A 14,853-nucleotide genomic window follows, 5' to 3' on the forward strand; every position below is an offset into this window, starting at 1 on the left:
TCTCATGGATTGCCTTTATGTCACCTTCTGTACACCGTGGTAGGTAGGGTGAACCAGAGACTGTTTATATAGAGACTACAGTCTGTTTATAACACAGTCCCGCAAAGAGTGAAACCAAATCTACCTATAGGCCTTGACGGCGCCGCAGTGCTGCCGCCTGGCGGGAGTCGTATGGCAAACGTGAGAAAAAACGAGACAAAACACGTTTGTTTATACTCCTTCACGCACACGATGACAGATACAAATGGGATTTCCCATTGGAGTGAGTGCATTTTTGCTGCCGTCAGAGCCAATCGAACTGTCAAATCGGCTACCTATCGAGCACGCCAGCAAAAGTTTGAAAACAAAGTCTGGCAAGAAGAAGAACAACAGTCGAAATAAGGCAACCCATGACGACTTTTCGCCATGGGGATGACAGTCAAAAAATGTAAACATAGTGTGAGTACAACTTAACAAAGTTTCGTCAAGTGTCGTCGGTGCTTAACAAATTCCTTTGTGTTCAACTGTCACCTCGATTATCGGATGTCAAATATACATGGTAAACAAAAAAATAATATATCGCGATAGGGGCTCGGGGGTGACAGTTGAAATTGTAAACACAGTGTATGTATAGCTTACCAAATTTTTTTCGAGTGTTCTCGGTGCTTAACAAATTCCTTTGTGTTCAACTGTCACCCCCGGAGAGAGAGGAGACAGCTCACTGACGGCGCCGATGTTTACATTTCTTCTTCTTACTTCTTTTTACAATTTTGTGCGCGGCACAATGGTTTGAAAATTTATTATTGGTCAAAACTGTTTTGCATATTGACTTTGCTGCGACAGAGCACTGAGAAACCAAAGTACTCTTTAAAGGGTGAAAAAGTACCCTCTTTGAGAGTAACTAGGTGAACTCATAAAAAGAGTAAAGGGCAGACCGACGAGTGAATTTTACCCATTTTCCTGAAAAAAATTAATTTGAAAACAGGGTAAAATGTACACTGTTTTCGTATTTGATTTACTCCCGAATTTTAATAATTTGACTTATGTATATAGGTAAAGAAATCAACGATTAATATTAATGAAATCTTTAGAAAACTTTATATTTATTATTGAGTTATTGCTTTTTTCACTGAAAATTTTCCTTGCTTCGCTGAACAACATGACGTTTTCCTCCAGCGAAGGCTTACGCGATACAGAAAATCGCTGAATTTCACACTAACACTGCAGAAAATCTGTCAACAATAACTCAATACACATGTATTTTCAGCGAAAAGATCTATTTGCGTGACAACAATCCACTCCCATGACTACCGGGCGGCCGCCGTCAAATATCAGGATTGCCAACTGTCCGGCGACTGTTGTCAGTTTTCTTTGTCGCCGAATCTGGCGCTGGGTCCTCGGCGCGGAAACCCAAAGGTGGGAATAAAATGTTGGGGTTTGCGCGCAATAGTATGTATCTATAAACTGTTCATACACTGCGAACCCGGCATTACCCTTTAAGGAGTAAAAAGTACTCTCTTTTTGCAGATATATGGAGCTGTCAAAATAAAGGGTACTTCAAAATTTTGAACGAAGGGTAATTTTTGCCCATTTTCAAGTTCCAAGTATTTACTCTTTATAGGGTGAAAATTCTGTTCTGATCGTGAATCAATTTTGCTCTCGGCACTTGTATTTTTTGTGAGATCGTGAGTTTTAACAAACATAAAACTAGAAATAACTGGTAAGTAGGTATAATAATGACTTTAATTTTGCTTTCATTGTCTGTGATTATAAAATCATCCAAAATATTGTTGTTTGATTGCAGGACCAAGTGCAGGACATCCGAAAAAATGGGACTTCGTCGATATTGTCGGGTTGTCGTCGAAAGATTTCTCCAACTCATTCAGCAGCGATAGGAACTTCATATTTGTTACATAACAACAATTTTTGATTAAATAAATTTGTTCTTATGTTAAATTGTTTTCTATGTTTACCATTTTCATTTTTCATGCAAATTTAAAATAAAGAAAATCAAAAAGAGTTAAATTTACCCATTTTTTCCAACCGGGGTTTCTGTGGATAATGGGTAAAATTTACTCGTTGCACTGACGTACGAGCACTTTACTCTTTTAAGAGTAAAGGCCGTTTACTCTTTTTAAGAGTTCACCTAGTTACTCTCAAAGTGGGTACTTTTTCACCCTTTAAAGAGTACTTTGGTCTCACAGTGTAATAAATCGCACAATTTTCCGCGAGCTGGGGACTCAGCATCAGGGTGCTCAGGCTTTTTTCTTGCCTTCTTCAACAATCCAGCGGGAAAAATACTTTAGGATCCGGGTCAGTAGCTTCTCCTTCTCCAGTGGTTCTGATAATAGCCCAGTCTGAACTGGCCACAGTCTCACGCAGGGGCACCAATTTATGTTTTAACGATGCCATGTCCCTCATTAGAAATTCCTCCGTGTATGGCCAAGATGATAAAGCGGAAGTAATCTGAAATCAATTTGTAATAACAAATGACAAAAGACATAGTGTTTTGCTTACCTACATATTATATTTCGATCTCGATTCCAATGATTCCAATATATGGTTCCTTCTCGTCGATATCCTGCTTCTAAACTAAATTCAATCAGCCATCGCTATTTTCACCCATAAATGAGAAAGTAGGCGAAACTTGAAAAAGAGTAAAAGATACCCTTTCTTGAAAATTTCAAAATACTCTTTCTTTTGACAGCTCCATATTACAACAAAAAGAGAGTACTTTTTATGTGTGTGTGTGTGTGTGTGTGTGTGTGTGTGTGTGTGTGTGTGTGTGTGTGTGTGTGTGTGTGTGTGTGTGTGTGTGTGTGTGTGTGTGTGTGTGTGTGTGTGTGTGTGTGTGTGTGTGTGTGTGTGTGTGTGTGTGTGTGTGTGTGTGTGTGTGTGTGTGTGTGTGTGTGTGTGTGTGTGTGTGTGTGTGTGTGTGTGTGTGTGTGTGTGTGTGTGTGTGTGTGTGTGTGTGTGTGTGTGTGTGTGTGTGTGTGTGTGTGTGTGTGTGTGTGTGTGTGTGTGTGTGTGTGTGTGTGTGTGTGTGTGTGTGTACTCCATCTAACACCCACTGTCCGGCAGTGATATTATGGAAGAAAGCAGCCTGCAATACCGTTTTGATTTTGTTGCAAATTGCTTTAGTCCGGGAGTTAGACAGTGATAGCTCTATTGCAGCTCCGGTGACCCATTTCAGAATGGTTGGAGAGACACTCCATTCAGAAGTCACTTTCGCTTACAATAAGCCCCGCATGTGTGCACTACCGTTATCAAATGGATGATGATAATACAAACACACTTCCTGTTTTAAAGAAAATGTCTTTAAAACTGGCACGTATTTAGTGAATCATAATAGCATCGTCAATAATCAGAACAATCTCACCAAATATGATGTGGGGTGCCGGTGTAATCATCATTGAACTGTATATGTCAATTTCCTCCGGATTCCCTCGCTGCATCTTGGTCACACGCATATTTGGTCATCATTAGACCACATATTCGCTCCATACATTTTAAATTCTTCACTCACAGCATTAAAGCAAATCACATAATATCATCACAAGATCAGAGCGCGCCATTTTTTTTTTTTTTTCATTTTTTGCCGAACTTTCAACGAAATGTGCATCGAAATTATGCAGCACACCCTTAAACCAACCTCACTTCACTTCCCGTTTCTAGATGGCACTACACACGTTTGCGCGCAACAGAGAATTGTCGCCCCACCAACGAGCAGTTACTGGAGGAGACAGACACGCATGCAACCAAAACTTCCACGCGACACGAAAATCAGCCGCATTCATCGCACACACTGCCGTGAGCGCATGCGCAATCGCAGTGCTGAAAGCGAAAACCCAAGAGCACACACATACCATCATCACTAACACGTGAGCCAAGTTGAAAAAAGAATACAACACGCCGCCGTGCATCCACGGTAATGGAAGCCGAAAAAGTTTCGTAAAAAAGCAAAAAAATCACTTTTTTTGAGCCACGGATAGTTGAAAAAACTATGTTTGCAATTATCGCGATTTCTTCTATTCGGGAAAACACTATTTGAATGCAAAAATGCTTCTTTTCACTCGAAAAACACGGTTTAATTTGCCAGCACATTACGCGCGCGACCGACCGAACGTCACTTCTCAACTCCTTCTCACAAAAAAAAAAAGAGAGTACTTTTTACTCCCTAAAGGGTAATGCCGGGTTCGCAGTGAGCGTGAAAAATAAATGGATTCGTTGCGCTGGTTGAGGAAAACTGTCCATCATCATTTTATATCTTTTTTTTAACCCATATCCGCCCAGCGTCCTATTTATAGGACAGATGTCCCGAACGCCCAGCGTCCTATAAATAGGACAGTCCTTTTGATGTGAATATCACCAGAATTATGCAAAATTTTAGAATACTTTCTTCAGAGAAGATGCTCTCCACACCCATACCTTGCTCATAATGGACAATATAGTTTGTGACTGGTTCACTAGGTGGCGTAAGCGATACTGCAAAGATTACATATTGTCACGATCTATGAGCTACATTTCCAAGGCGAAAATAATGTATTTCCCTGGAATCTTGACAATAATTAATGATTTATAGTTCATTTCTTCGGCAGAGTTATTTATCAATACATAAAAAAGTCAATGTATGTGTGATTGTATGTTTATATGCTTGTATGTTTATATGTTTGATTGTTTGTCTATTTGTATTATCGTCGCGGTTGAAACCCGAAGTTTCCCCACACCCGACAATCGAATTTTCTCAAAATCCATGCGTGAAACCCAACGTCGAACGTAGTGCGCTGGACAGCGGACCTGGCCGTCTTTTTACAATTTTGTGCGCGGCACAATGGTTTGAAAATTTATTATTGGTCAAAACTGTTTTGCATATTGACTTTGCTGCGACAGAGCGTGAAAAATAAATGGACTGTACCCGACGTACGTCCGACACACGGCTTAGGAGAAAAATCGATTTTCGCGTGTCAAAAATTCCGATTTTCAACTGCACGAACAATATGTTGATATGTATGTTGATTGATTGATTTGTCTTTATTAGAGAGACTTTCAGCCCTTGGCTGGTTCGTCTCTTTGATATGTATGTATGTACGTATGTACACCGAAAAAATTTTCCGTATAACTATTATGTGTGAAACTACATATTTTTTTGCCATTTGGCATCATCTTTAAAAACTATGTCTGCAAACATAAATTCTATAGCACTTTCCACATTTAAAAGTTATGTCTAGAAGAAAATAAAATCTTAATAGGTGATAAATGAAATTTATGTGTGAGAGTTATGATATTTATGAATGGGTGACAAAACGTCGAATGCCAAAACGTCGAATGCCAGAACGTCGAATGCCAAAACGTCGAAAGGACAAAACGTCGAAGGGACAAAACGTCGAAGGACAAAACGTCGAAAAGTGTGTATGTGTTCACAGTTCAGCGTGGATTTTTTTTTTTTTTTTGAAATTTTGTGTGAATTTAAATCGATCGTGTTGGTAGCCTGAGAGGGGTGGTGATACGGTAGATCCACCAAGATGGCAGGTTGACGAACTGATTAACGGGGACACACGAACATTGTCTCGTTATCTGGGGTCACTGCCCGAACGCTGAAGGTCAGTGACTCATTTTGCACATTATAATGCTTCAGTTGAAACCACTAGCTGAGTAAAGATTATTGCGAGGATACTTAGCATTGTTGTACTAGTACCATATTCTGTGAATACCGGATGAATTGCGGAGAAGGACAGCTAGTCAAAACCCCGCTATTTCAAGTAGAACTCCGGTTCTGAATGAGGAAGACATTCCCTCCCACACCTTACGTTGGGATGGAAAGTACCGGCAAGTCGTGCCGTAAACCAAACCAGACGCCCTTGAAGGAACAATGCACCCGATGATCGCCATCGCCACCCCAAAGGTGCCAGAGATCCGGCAGACGATAGCTAGAGGCTAACATCGAAGCCACCCTGAAGGAAGTTGTGACGTACTGCTGAAAATTTGTGACAGTGTGCCGCTCGCAGTGTTGCATTTGAACGTGATCAATTTGCGTTGAAGTTCAAAAACGGCACGCTGCGATCAAACATATTTGAACATTGCTCATTTCAAAATTTGATCAAGAACTGCACCCGCAAAAACATGGCACCCTGGTACCTGGTAAACTTAAATGGTCATGTGTCTGCCATTTTTTCACAAATTCTAACAATCTTGGGTTGATTCGATTCAGAAAGTCACCCTCTATTGAGAAGGGGAACCAGTTCGGTCACCGTGGATTACCGGAAAATCCGGATTTTGGTGCAGAATCTTAAAGCCCGATGCCAAAATGTCCCATTTCATTGTGGCGCATATATTCGCGCAACAACACATGTGTATGCAGATGCGTCACATCCAAGCTCAGTTCCTTTTTGGCTCAGGTATCAGAAAAGTGGCTCAAGTGGCACGTTCTCCTCTGTGTGGGAGATTTGTGCCTTTTTGGCTCGCGTTTAGTTCAAATGCAACACTGGGTGCCAGTAGAAGGGGCCTCAAAGAAGTAAGAGAAGAAAAGCCGGGAAGGTTTGGGAATAAGTAATTTTACGCTTAACGTGACGTGATGTGAGTTTTTTATACACGACAGTGCGAATATTTCCTACCCACGAAGAACTGGTCAAGGAACATCCCAACTAACAATTACTCTTTTTACAAGCACCTTTACGACGAATTAATTCAGCATGGTGCTGAATAACATTTGGATAATTTTCAGGCACAACCTTTGTTCGGGTATTGTTCACACAAATTTGGAGAAACAATAAAGCATAGTGTTGTGTACCAACTGAACTGTTTGTTGTTTAAAACATTTTACAAACTGATAGTAAAGCTGTTATTCAGCTACTGCAAAAATGATTTAAAAAAATAAAATGCAAAATTTTTCAATTTCTACGAGAGTTTATGATTGACACTTTATGCTGTGAACAACTATTGTGAAATAATAACTACAAATACATTTACCTAAATCAAGATTCGAACTCGAGACCCATCGATTGCCAGCCGCTTGCCTTCCTATCTGCGCCATCCTAGAGATGATGAATTGACGCGCTCAAATCAAAACATAAACTTCCCGTGGTAGTATATTGATTACACTTTGACTCCTATTCAGCAGTGGTGAATAATGTTCTGTTTAAGGTTGACAACTGAAGAACACGTTAATTCAGCTGCTGTTCAGTAAAAAACACGTGTTTTTCATTTTGTACACTGAGTCGAAGTATGATGAAACGAAAGCGCTTATTTGACTTGTGAAAAACACATTGTACAGATACATGTTCTAATTTTTGCATGTACTTGACAAGAAGCAGAAAAAGGTCTTGTTAAACTATTTTGTAAAGAAATAACTGCAAGTCGAATAAAAATATTATTAAACGCTTGAAAAGTGTTTAAATTTATAATTGTTGATACCGATACGAAAGGTTGAACATTGGCTTTTTCAATTGAAAAAAAAAAACATTTGTACAGTAATGTGTACAGCATAATTTTAGTTCAGCTATCATTGCTATTATAAAGCAACAATTCAGCATGCATGCTGGTTTGCGGCTTGCGATTGTTAGTTGGGATGCCGACCCTGAGGTGTTGTTTCAGGGAGCCTCAGGAAGGCTCCCCTCTGAACTAGTTGGTAGATACAAGTGAAAGAATGAGTATCCTTTAAAAGAATAAAAAACTCACTATTTGCTTAGATTACTCGTTTTCGACGTTTTGTCCTTTCGACGTTTTGTCCCTTTCGACGTTTTGGCATTCGACCTTTTGGCATTCGACGTTTTGGCATTCGACGTTTTGTCTTTCGACGTTTTGTCCCTAAGCCGATATTTATTCATGCGTAGTTTATAATAATTATGGGCAAATTTAATATAAGAGCAAAAATATGAAAAAAAAGAATAATAACAATGTTTTGTTTTAGATTTAATCAAAGATTTAATTCATTCCTTAAATATCTATATGCATCCAAAGATAATGTTTGTATGCCATATGGTCTTCGACTAGAGTACGGATCAACGGCCCAGGCCAGTGATACAACTAAAATTAACAAAACATAAAGGTTTAAGTAGACAGTTTATGAAGAAATTTAGAAAAATAGTTACCTGACTAAGCAGAAGACTCTCCCGACGCTTCCGATTGGCGCGAAAAATGATATTGTTTTTGTCTTGAATCAATTCGGTCAAACTTTAAAATTATATGTGGATAAACATAATTTTTAACTAACGGAGAATAATTATACTTTTTAATGCGCACATATAAATGGAATTTTGCCGTATATAAGCTATGGATGTTCACTAACATTCATAATAAAAAAAAAACATTTATTAAATTTAATCGTGACTCTACACTGTTACAATACAATACGAACTAAACTAATTTTCCCTCAACTGTCCCTTTTATCAATTCAATTTAATTAATCAGCATAAATCCATCGCATCGGCATCGGCGTCCACGTTGTTGGACGTCTGGGGTCGACTCGCTGGTTCGCCTGGCTGTTGCTATGCTGTGTCATCACCTCCGTGGTTCAACGATCGCGGCGGTTGATCGCTGTGGCGTGTTGGCCTGCCGCCGGCGTCTTTCTCGGTGAGCGTCGTCGTCCACGTTGTTGGGCGTCGATGTTGAAGTACGTGTTACCAGGGAGTCTCGCGTGTAACGTCTCCCCCCTGAGTTTCAAGCGTCCTCGTTTGATGTTCTGGCAGCTCGATTCTCAACGTTGGTTTGGTACTTCGATCTGTCTTCTCATGGCTGATGTTAATTGACGGGATGCTTTCGTTGTCTGTCCTCTCGTCCACTCTTGTAGCTGTGAGGAGCTCCGGCAGGAATTCGGCTGCTTTCTTGTCTACCGTTGGCCTGATTTGCTTGTAGAGATAAACGAAAAAGACACAAAGAAATGTTATCGCAACGAGGGTGGCCCCTCCAAATGTTACTCCATGCCGTAGATGGTTCAGAGATAATTGGACCTCCTTTAGTTTTTCAAGGTTTTGAAACTGTAGCATGGGGCTTTCATCATCTAGATTTGTGAAGTTTCCTGTCCTGAGGGGTTTACTGTATATTGGAATAAGGTATTCTTCTTGGTGTGTTATGTCGGGTTGTCCGTGGAATGTGTAATTGCGTATTTTGACGGTGCAATTTTGAATTTCAACTATTGTAGCTTCGCTTACCAACCTCGAATTTCCGCAAGAATCCTTCACTTCTATGTTCTCGTTGGTGTCGAGTAGGATGATTCCCTGCGTGACTTCCTTGACTTGGGTTACTTGTCCTGCTTTCGTCATCGGGCATGTGGGTGTTTGATGGTTCAATATGTTATAGATGCAATCATCTTCGATTAGATTAGCGTTGTCACAGATGTCGCATCTTGTTGATTGATAATATATCGTGCTGCCATGTTTCGCAACCAAGTTGACGTACGTGTCGATACGTGTGTTGTTGATTTTCAAAGTATGGAGTTCCAGTAAGTCGAACGTCCTTCGGTCCAAAATCGGGGTTTTCACTAATAGAGCTGCTTCGTCGTTGTTGATGGCGATGCTTGCTGAAGTATACTGAAAAATCTCATCCAAAAATTTTAAATTTAAGTTTTGTTTCTTGAGCCTATCTGCTATTAACTGTTTTTCTTCTAATGAGAGGATATTTTTGTTCACTAGTCCTATTCTTGAGAAATCTATTTGTTCTTCTATGTCTTCTAAAATGTGAATAATTTTGTCTATGTTCCAAATGAGGTTCACGAATTCTAATCCTGATCTCAATCCTTGAACTGTATTATGTTCGCTTGATATTTTTGAGCTAATCTTCCGGATTGAATTTGTAATGTTATTGAGTTTATTTTGGAAGAGTTCGTTTATTTGAATTTGTCTTCCTTGATTGTTTGCAAGTTTATTCTCCTGAGTTTGTAATACACCTAAGCTTTGTTGCAAAATCTCAAGATCGTCATTATCAGGGTTTCCTGCGACAAATTTGATAGCTGTACCTAATGCGTTCATTAGACCTCTTTTGGCCCTATGGGGTATGAGACTATTGAGTTTATCTTTAGCTATTTTCGTTTTATCTAAAAGTGTTTGCTCTAAGTGTTCGATAGTTTTAAATGACCTTGTAATCTTTTCTATGTTTCCTATACTGTTTTCTATTGAGTTAAGGTTCGCTTTATGTATCATCCTGTTGTATCCGATCTTGATTCTTGTTGATTTCAGCTTAAATGCAACCAATCCGTTGTTGTTAGGTATTTCCTTATAAATAGTGGTATTTATTGTTTTGATGAGGATTAGTCTGCAAGAGAAGAAAAAATTTAGTGATTTATTATTTTAAGTTTTTCCTGCAAATTTGCATTTAAGTATTTAATTAATTTTTAATGCGATTTTTATGAATCTTGACTCCGTTTGTATCTTTGAAAGTTAAATTGTTATCTTCTTGAACTGTAGTTATTTTATAAACATCTTTATCTTTAGTTAGCCTTTGAGATATTTTTACGTATTTGGAATCGTTTGGATTAATTGTCGTGGGTTGTTCACGGTTTTCGTGTTTTTGTTCGTAAATTTGCTTACGTTTATCTAGTTCCAGTTTTACTGCGGTGTGGATTTTATTGGATTGTTCGATTAGATCCGCGGCGTCAGTAATGTTTAATGTATTGAATATTAATTCGCGCGGTTTTCGTTTTGTTACAGAGTGGAATGTATTATTATAAATATCTGTAATAATGTTAATTCGGTCGTTAATGGGGAGTTCTTTATATTTTGATTTAAGAGTCCTGTAAAGCTCAATCAAAGTTGAGTGGAATCTCTCGACTATTCCATTGGAGGCCGAATTGCTAACAAAATGAATTTCGACGCCTAGTTCGTTAAGAAATCCGACGAAATCTATTGATTTGAACCCGGGTTCTTGATCGCAAACTATCGTTTGTGGTCTACCGAAGTGTCTGATGTGTTCCGAAAGAGCGTGTTTCAAATCGACGATTGTTCTAGTCGGTAGTGGAATGGTATTCGCGAATTTAGAAAATGAGTCTACGATTGTTAACCACTTTTGACCTTCCATGAAAAAAATGTCAATGTGTACCCGTTCAAATTGTTTAGAGCCGAAAATTGATTTCTGAATTAATTTTGGGGGTTTCCTGTCATATTTGCTTTTCTTACAAATGTGACAGGAGCTTATGAACGTCTTTAATTTTCGTTCAATTTCCGGAAAGAAATAATTTTGTGAAATTTGCATTTTGTTTTCTTTTATTCCTCGGTGTGCTGCATCATGCGTGTCTCGTATGATAGCATCCTTCTGTTCCTCTAGTCTGACGTCTTCCAATATTTTTTCTGAAACGAAAACTTTGAATTTGATATTAGTGAAGTGTTTCCGATAGGTTTCTTGTACCAGTTGTACCAAGGGAATCGGTATTTTCAAACAGGAAATGCCTCGTGGATTAAGATATCCTTTAAATATTTCTACAATGTCTGCTTCTGTAAAATTAGGCTTCGTAAATGTAAATCGGTGATATTTTGGAAATATCTCCTCGTAAGTTATTGCGTCTATTTGGCCTAATTTAAAAATTAATTGAGTTTTGAACCAATTAATAGGTCTTTCAGTGCACCAAATAAAGAAATCGTCGCTTGTTTCTGCAGAGTGAACTGTTTCTAAATCGCTATCGCTTTCCGATGATTGTTCATTAGCTTCTGCCTGTTCGTTGGCGTTAAGTTGGTCCGGTTTTATTCTTGAGAGTGCATCTGCTACTGTGTTTTGGCTTCCGGGTTTATAGATGAGCTCATAGTCGAACTCCTCTAAAGCAACTTTTCCTCTAACAACCCTTTTATTAGCATCAGACATAGAATAGGTAAGAGGTTGGTGGTCTGTGAAAAGTTTGAATTTCCTCCCATAAAGGTATGGACGAAAATGCTTTACCGCCCACACGATTGCCAGGAATTCCTTTTCTAATGTGGAGTAATTTTCTTCAGTGCTGTTTAGTGTTCTGGAGGCGTATGCTATTGGGCGATCTTTGCCTACTGGTCCCTGCGAGAGGACTGCACCAATGGCATAATCACTGGCATCAGTAGTCAGAATGAACTCTTTTGAGAAATCAGGAAAGATAAGTATGGGATCCATCGTAAGGAGTGTTTTACATTTTTCAAAGCATTCCACTATTTCGGGAGTGATGTTGAAATCTGCTTCTTTGCGGAGTAGTCCGGTTAAAGGTTTCACCAATTTCGCAAAATCTTTGATGAACCTACGGTAGTACCCTAAGGTTCCGAGAAATTGGCGGATTTCCTTTTCATTTTTTGGGATGGGCCATTTTTTTATGATTTCGATTTTGTCTGTGTTTGGTTTGACACCCTCTTCAGAAACGGTGTGTCCAAGATATTGTACCTCCTTTCTAAAGAACTCACATTTATCCAATTGTATTTTAAGGTTGGCTTCTTTTAATCTATTCAGTATTTTCATGAGGTATTTTTTATGTTCTTCGAGTGAGCTTGAAAAAACGATTATATCGTCCATATAGACGAGGCAGCATTTTCCCAAGAACTCTCTTAAAATACAGTCCATTACTCGCTGAAAAGTTGCGGGTGCATTTTTCAGCCCGAATGGCATTCGTGTGAATTCATATTTTCCTGAACTAACTGAGAATGCTGTTTTTTCCGTATCTTCATCGGCGAGTTGGATTTGGTGAAATCCAGATACCAAATCGATCGTAGAAAAATAACAAGTTTTTCCAAGTTTGTCGAGAATATCCGTTATTTCCGGTATGGGATATTTATCGCTTATCGTTTTTTCGTTAAGCTTTCGGTAGTCGATCACTAAACGAAACTTTTTCTTCCCAGAGGCGTCGCTTTTTTTGGGGACGACCCATATGGGAGAGGTGTATGGCGAAATAGATTCTTTTATTATCCCATCATTGAGCATCTTTTTGACCTGTTGCTGAACTTCCGTTTCGAAGATTTGGGGGTACTTGTAAGATTTTGTATGTATCGGAATATTGTCTGAGGTTCTGATGTGGTGTTTGATCTTGTGAGTGAAGGTTAGTTTTTTCGAGTCGGAGTAGAGTACTTCTTTATTGGCATCAATAACCGTTTTGAGCGCTCTTTTCTCTTCCTCGTTCAGGTGTTCGTCTCTAAAATGAAATTCTGTATCTAGTGCCGTTTGTGTAGATTTTGGTATTTCTTTCAATTGGAAGTAATCGGTGCCAATTTCGATTTCATTACAGTTAATTTGTAGAGTTGTTTGCGGATTATGATTTCTGATGGACATCATGGCTCTTCCGTTTCTGCCCTCATATAAACCAGGGAGAATCGAAAAGTGTTCAAATTTTGTTTCTTCTTCGACGAGGAAATTTCCATCTCTCTTTACCGGTAGATCTAGAAATTGATATTCTTGCTCCGTGAGGTTGATTTTGTGATTTTGAGAAAATTACTTCTCTAATTTGAATGTTTTTCTGCCAATTTTAAGCGTGTTTTTTCCAATATTCAGCTGTGCATTGAGATCTCTCAATGTTTCGTAACCAATCAGCCCGTCAAAAAAATCGTGAAACTGAAAAATGTAAAATTTGACCTTCTTTTTAATTTGAAATACGTCGAAAGAGGCTGATTTCTCGATTTTGTGTTTCCCTCTGATATTTGAAACGTGAATACCTGTTTCAGGTTTGCAGTTTTCTTCATTTACGTGGTTAGGCGAAATGTAGTTTTTATTGGCACCTGTGTCCACTAAAAACTTCAAATTGCCTTTAGTTGTATGAATTATTAGATACGGCACAAAATTATTATTCATCGATTTATTTCGTGTGCATCGACCACCTGAAAATTTAGTTCGTCATCTACAAAGTAGCTGTCGTCATCCGAATCCAAAGTAGAGTCGTCTGGTTTCATGACTGACTCGTCCGAATGCGAAGGGGGGTCGTATTCCTCCTCATTTTGCTTGTGTTTTGCCTCGTGCTGGTTTACCTGATCTAACCTGGATTTGGCAGTTCTCATTGATACGTCATCATCATGGTTCTGTTTATTATTTCTAAATTTTCCAGAACCATTAAACTTGTTATGCGAATTTTGTTGATTGAATTTTTGGTGAGAGGTGTTATTCTGTGGTTTAGTTTCTGGTAATTTTGGCAAACTAGGGAACTGTCTATTCTCCATTTTTTGTCGGAACGTTGCGTTCAAATGCTGCATCGTTATGTCGTGGGCCTCTTCAAGAGTTTTGGGTCGGTAGCTGCGAACATACATTGAGATTTGCTCTCCGTTGAGCCCGTCTATGTATCTCGTTAAAGACATTAGACTAATCAATTTATTGACAGCCTCTATAGATTTTTTATAATCGTCTAGCTGAGCGGCTGAGGATTTAATTGCCGTGTCTATTGATTTTAATTTGTGATAATATTCAATGAGTGGTAGTTTCCCTTGTTTGATGAAAAATAGGGACTGAATATGTGAAGTAATATCCCTTTTGTCACCGAAAGAGTTTAACAATATCTCTTTAATATCTTCCCATTCTTTGGGATTTCCAGAAGCAATTAATACCTCTCTTGCTTCGCCAGTTATTTTTGAACGAACCACTCGCATAATTTGCTTGTAAGTGGGTTCATCCTCGTATTCTTCAAATAAATCTAATGTTTGTTGCGTATCCTCGATCCATGCTAATGTTTCTTTACGATTCCCATTAAAATTGGGGATATTTTTGATTGGATCTGGTGTAACAAAATTAAGAAACGGATCTTTAGCTCTGCGTTCTAATGACGCAATTGTTTGAATTAAGTTATTTTGATTCTCAGTGAGTGCTGTAATTTGAGCAATCAACTGGTCTTTAGTAATTTCTGCTGTGACTGGAGAAGTCATGATGCCTCGGTTTAATTGAAACCGTGTGTCGCGCTTATGTTTCGCGTTTGAGGTACCGTTAGGAACGGTAGTAGTTGCACTTGATTTTCTCGTCGTGTGG

General features: G+C 38.8%; 1 long non-coding RNA gene and 1 other non-coding gene across 3 annotated transcripts; one reads left to right on the forward strand and one right to left on the reverse strand.

Annotated features, from left to right (window-relative positions):
- Window positions 1–6: 6 nt before the first annotated feature.
- Window positions 7–4,238, forward strand: LOC109415369 (uncharacterized). 2 transcript variants are annotated; one of them, XR_009998209.1, is made up of 3 exons: window positions 7–1,699; window positions 1,784–2,292; window positions 3,655–4,238. It is a non-coding gene; the product is annotated as an uncharacterized LOC109415369 (transcript). The 2 variants fall into 2 exon arrangements; XR_009998208.1 differs by having other exon boundaries at window positions 7–2,292.
- On the reverse strand, window positions 1,116–2,852 carry LOC115268804 (uncharacterized). Its single transcript, XR_003898444.2, has 2 exons — window positions 2,501–2,852; window positions 1,116–2,445 (listed from the first exon to the last, which is right to left on the reverse strand). It is a non-coding gene; the product is annotated as an uncharacterized LOC115268804 (long non-coding RNA).
- Window positions 4,239–14,853: the final 10,615 nt, after the last annotated feature.

Source organism: Aedes albopictus, chromosome 2 (assembly GCF_035046485.1).
Source record: "Aedes albopictus strain Foshan chromosome 2, AalbF5, whole genome shotgun sequence".
NCBI classification, from domain to species: Eukaryota; Metazoa; Arthropoda; class Insecta; order Diptera; family Culicidae; genus Aedes; species Aedes albopictus.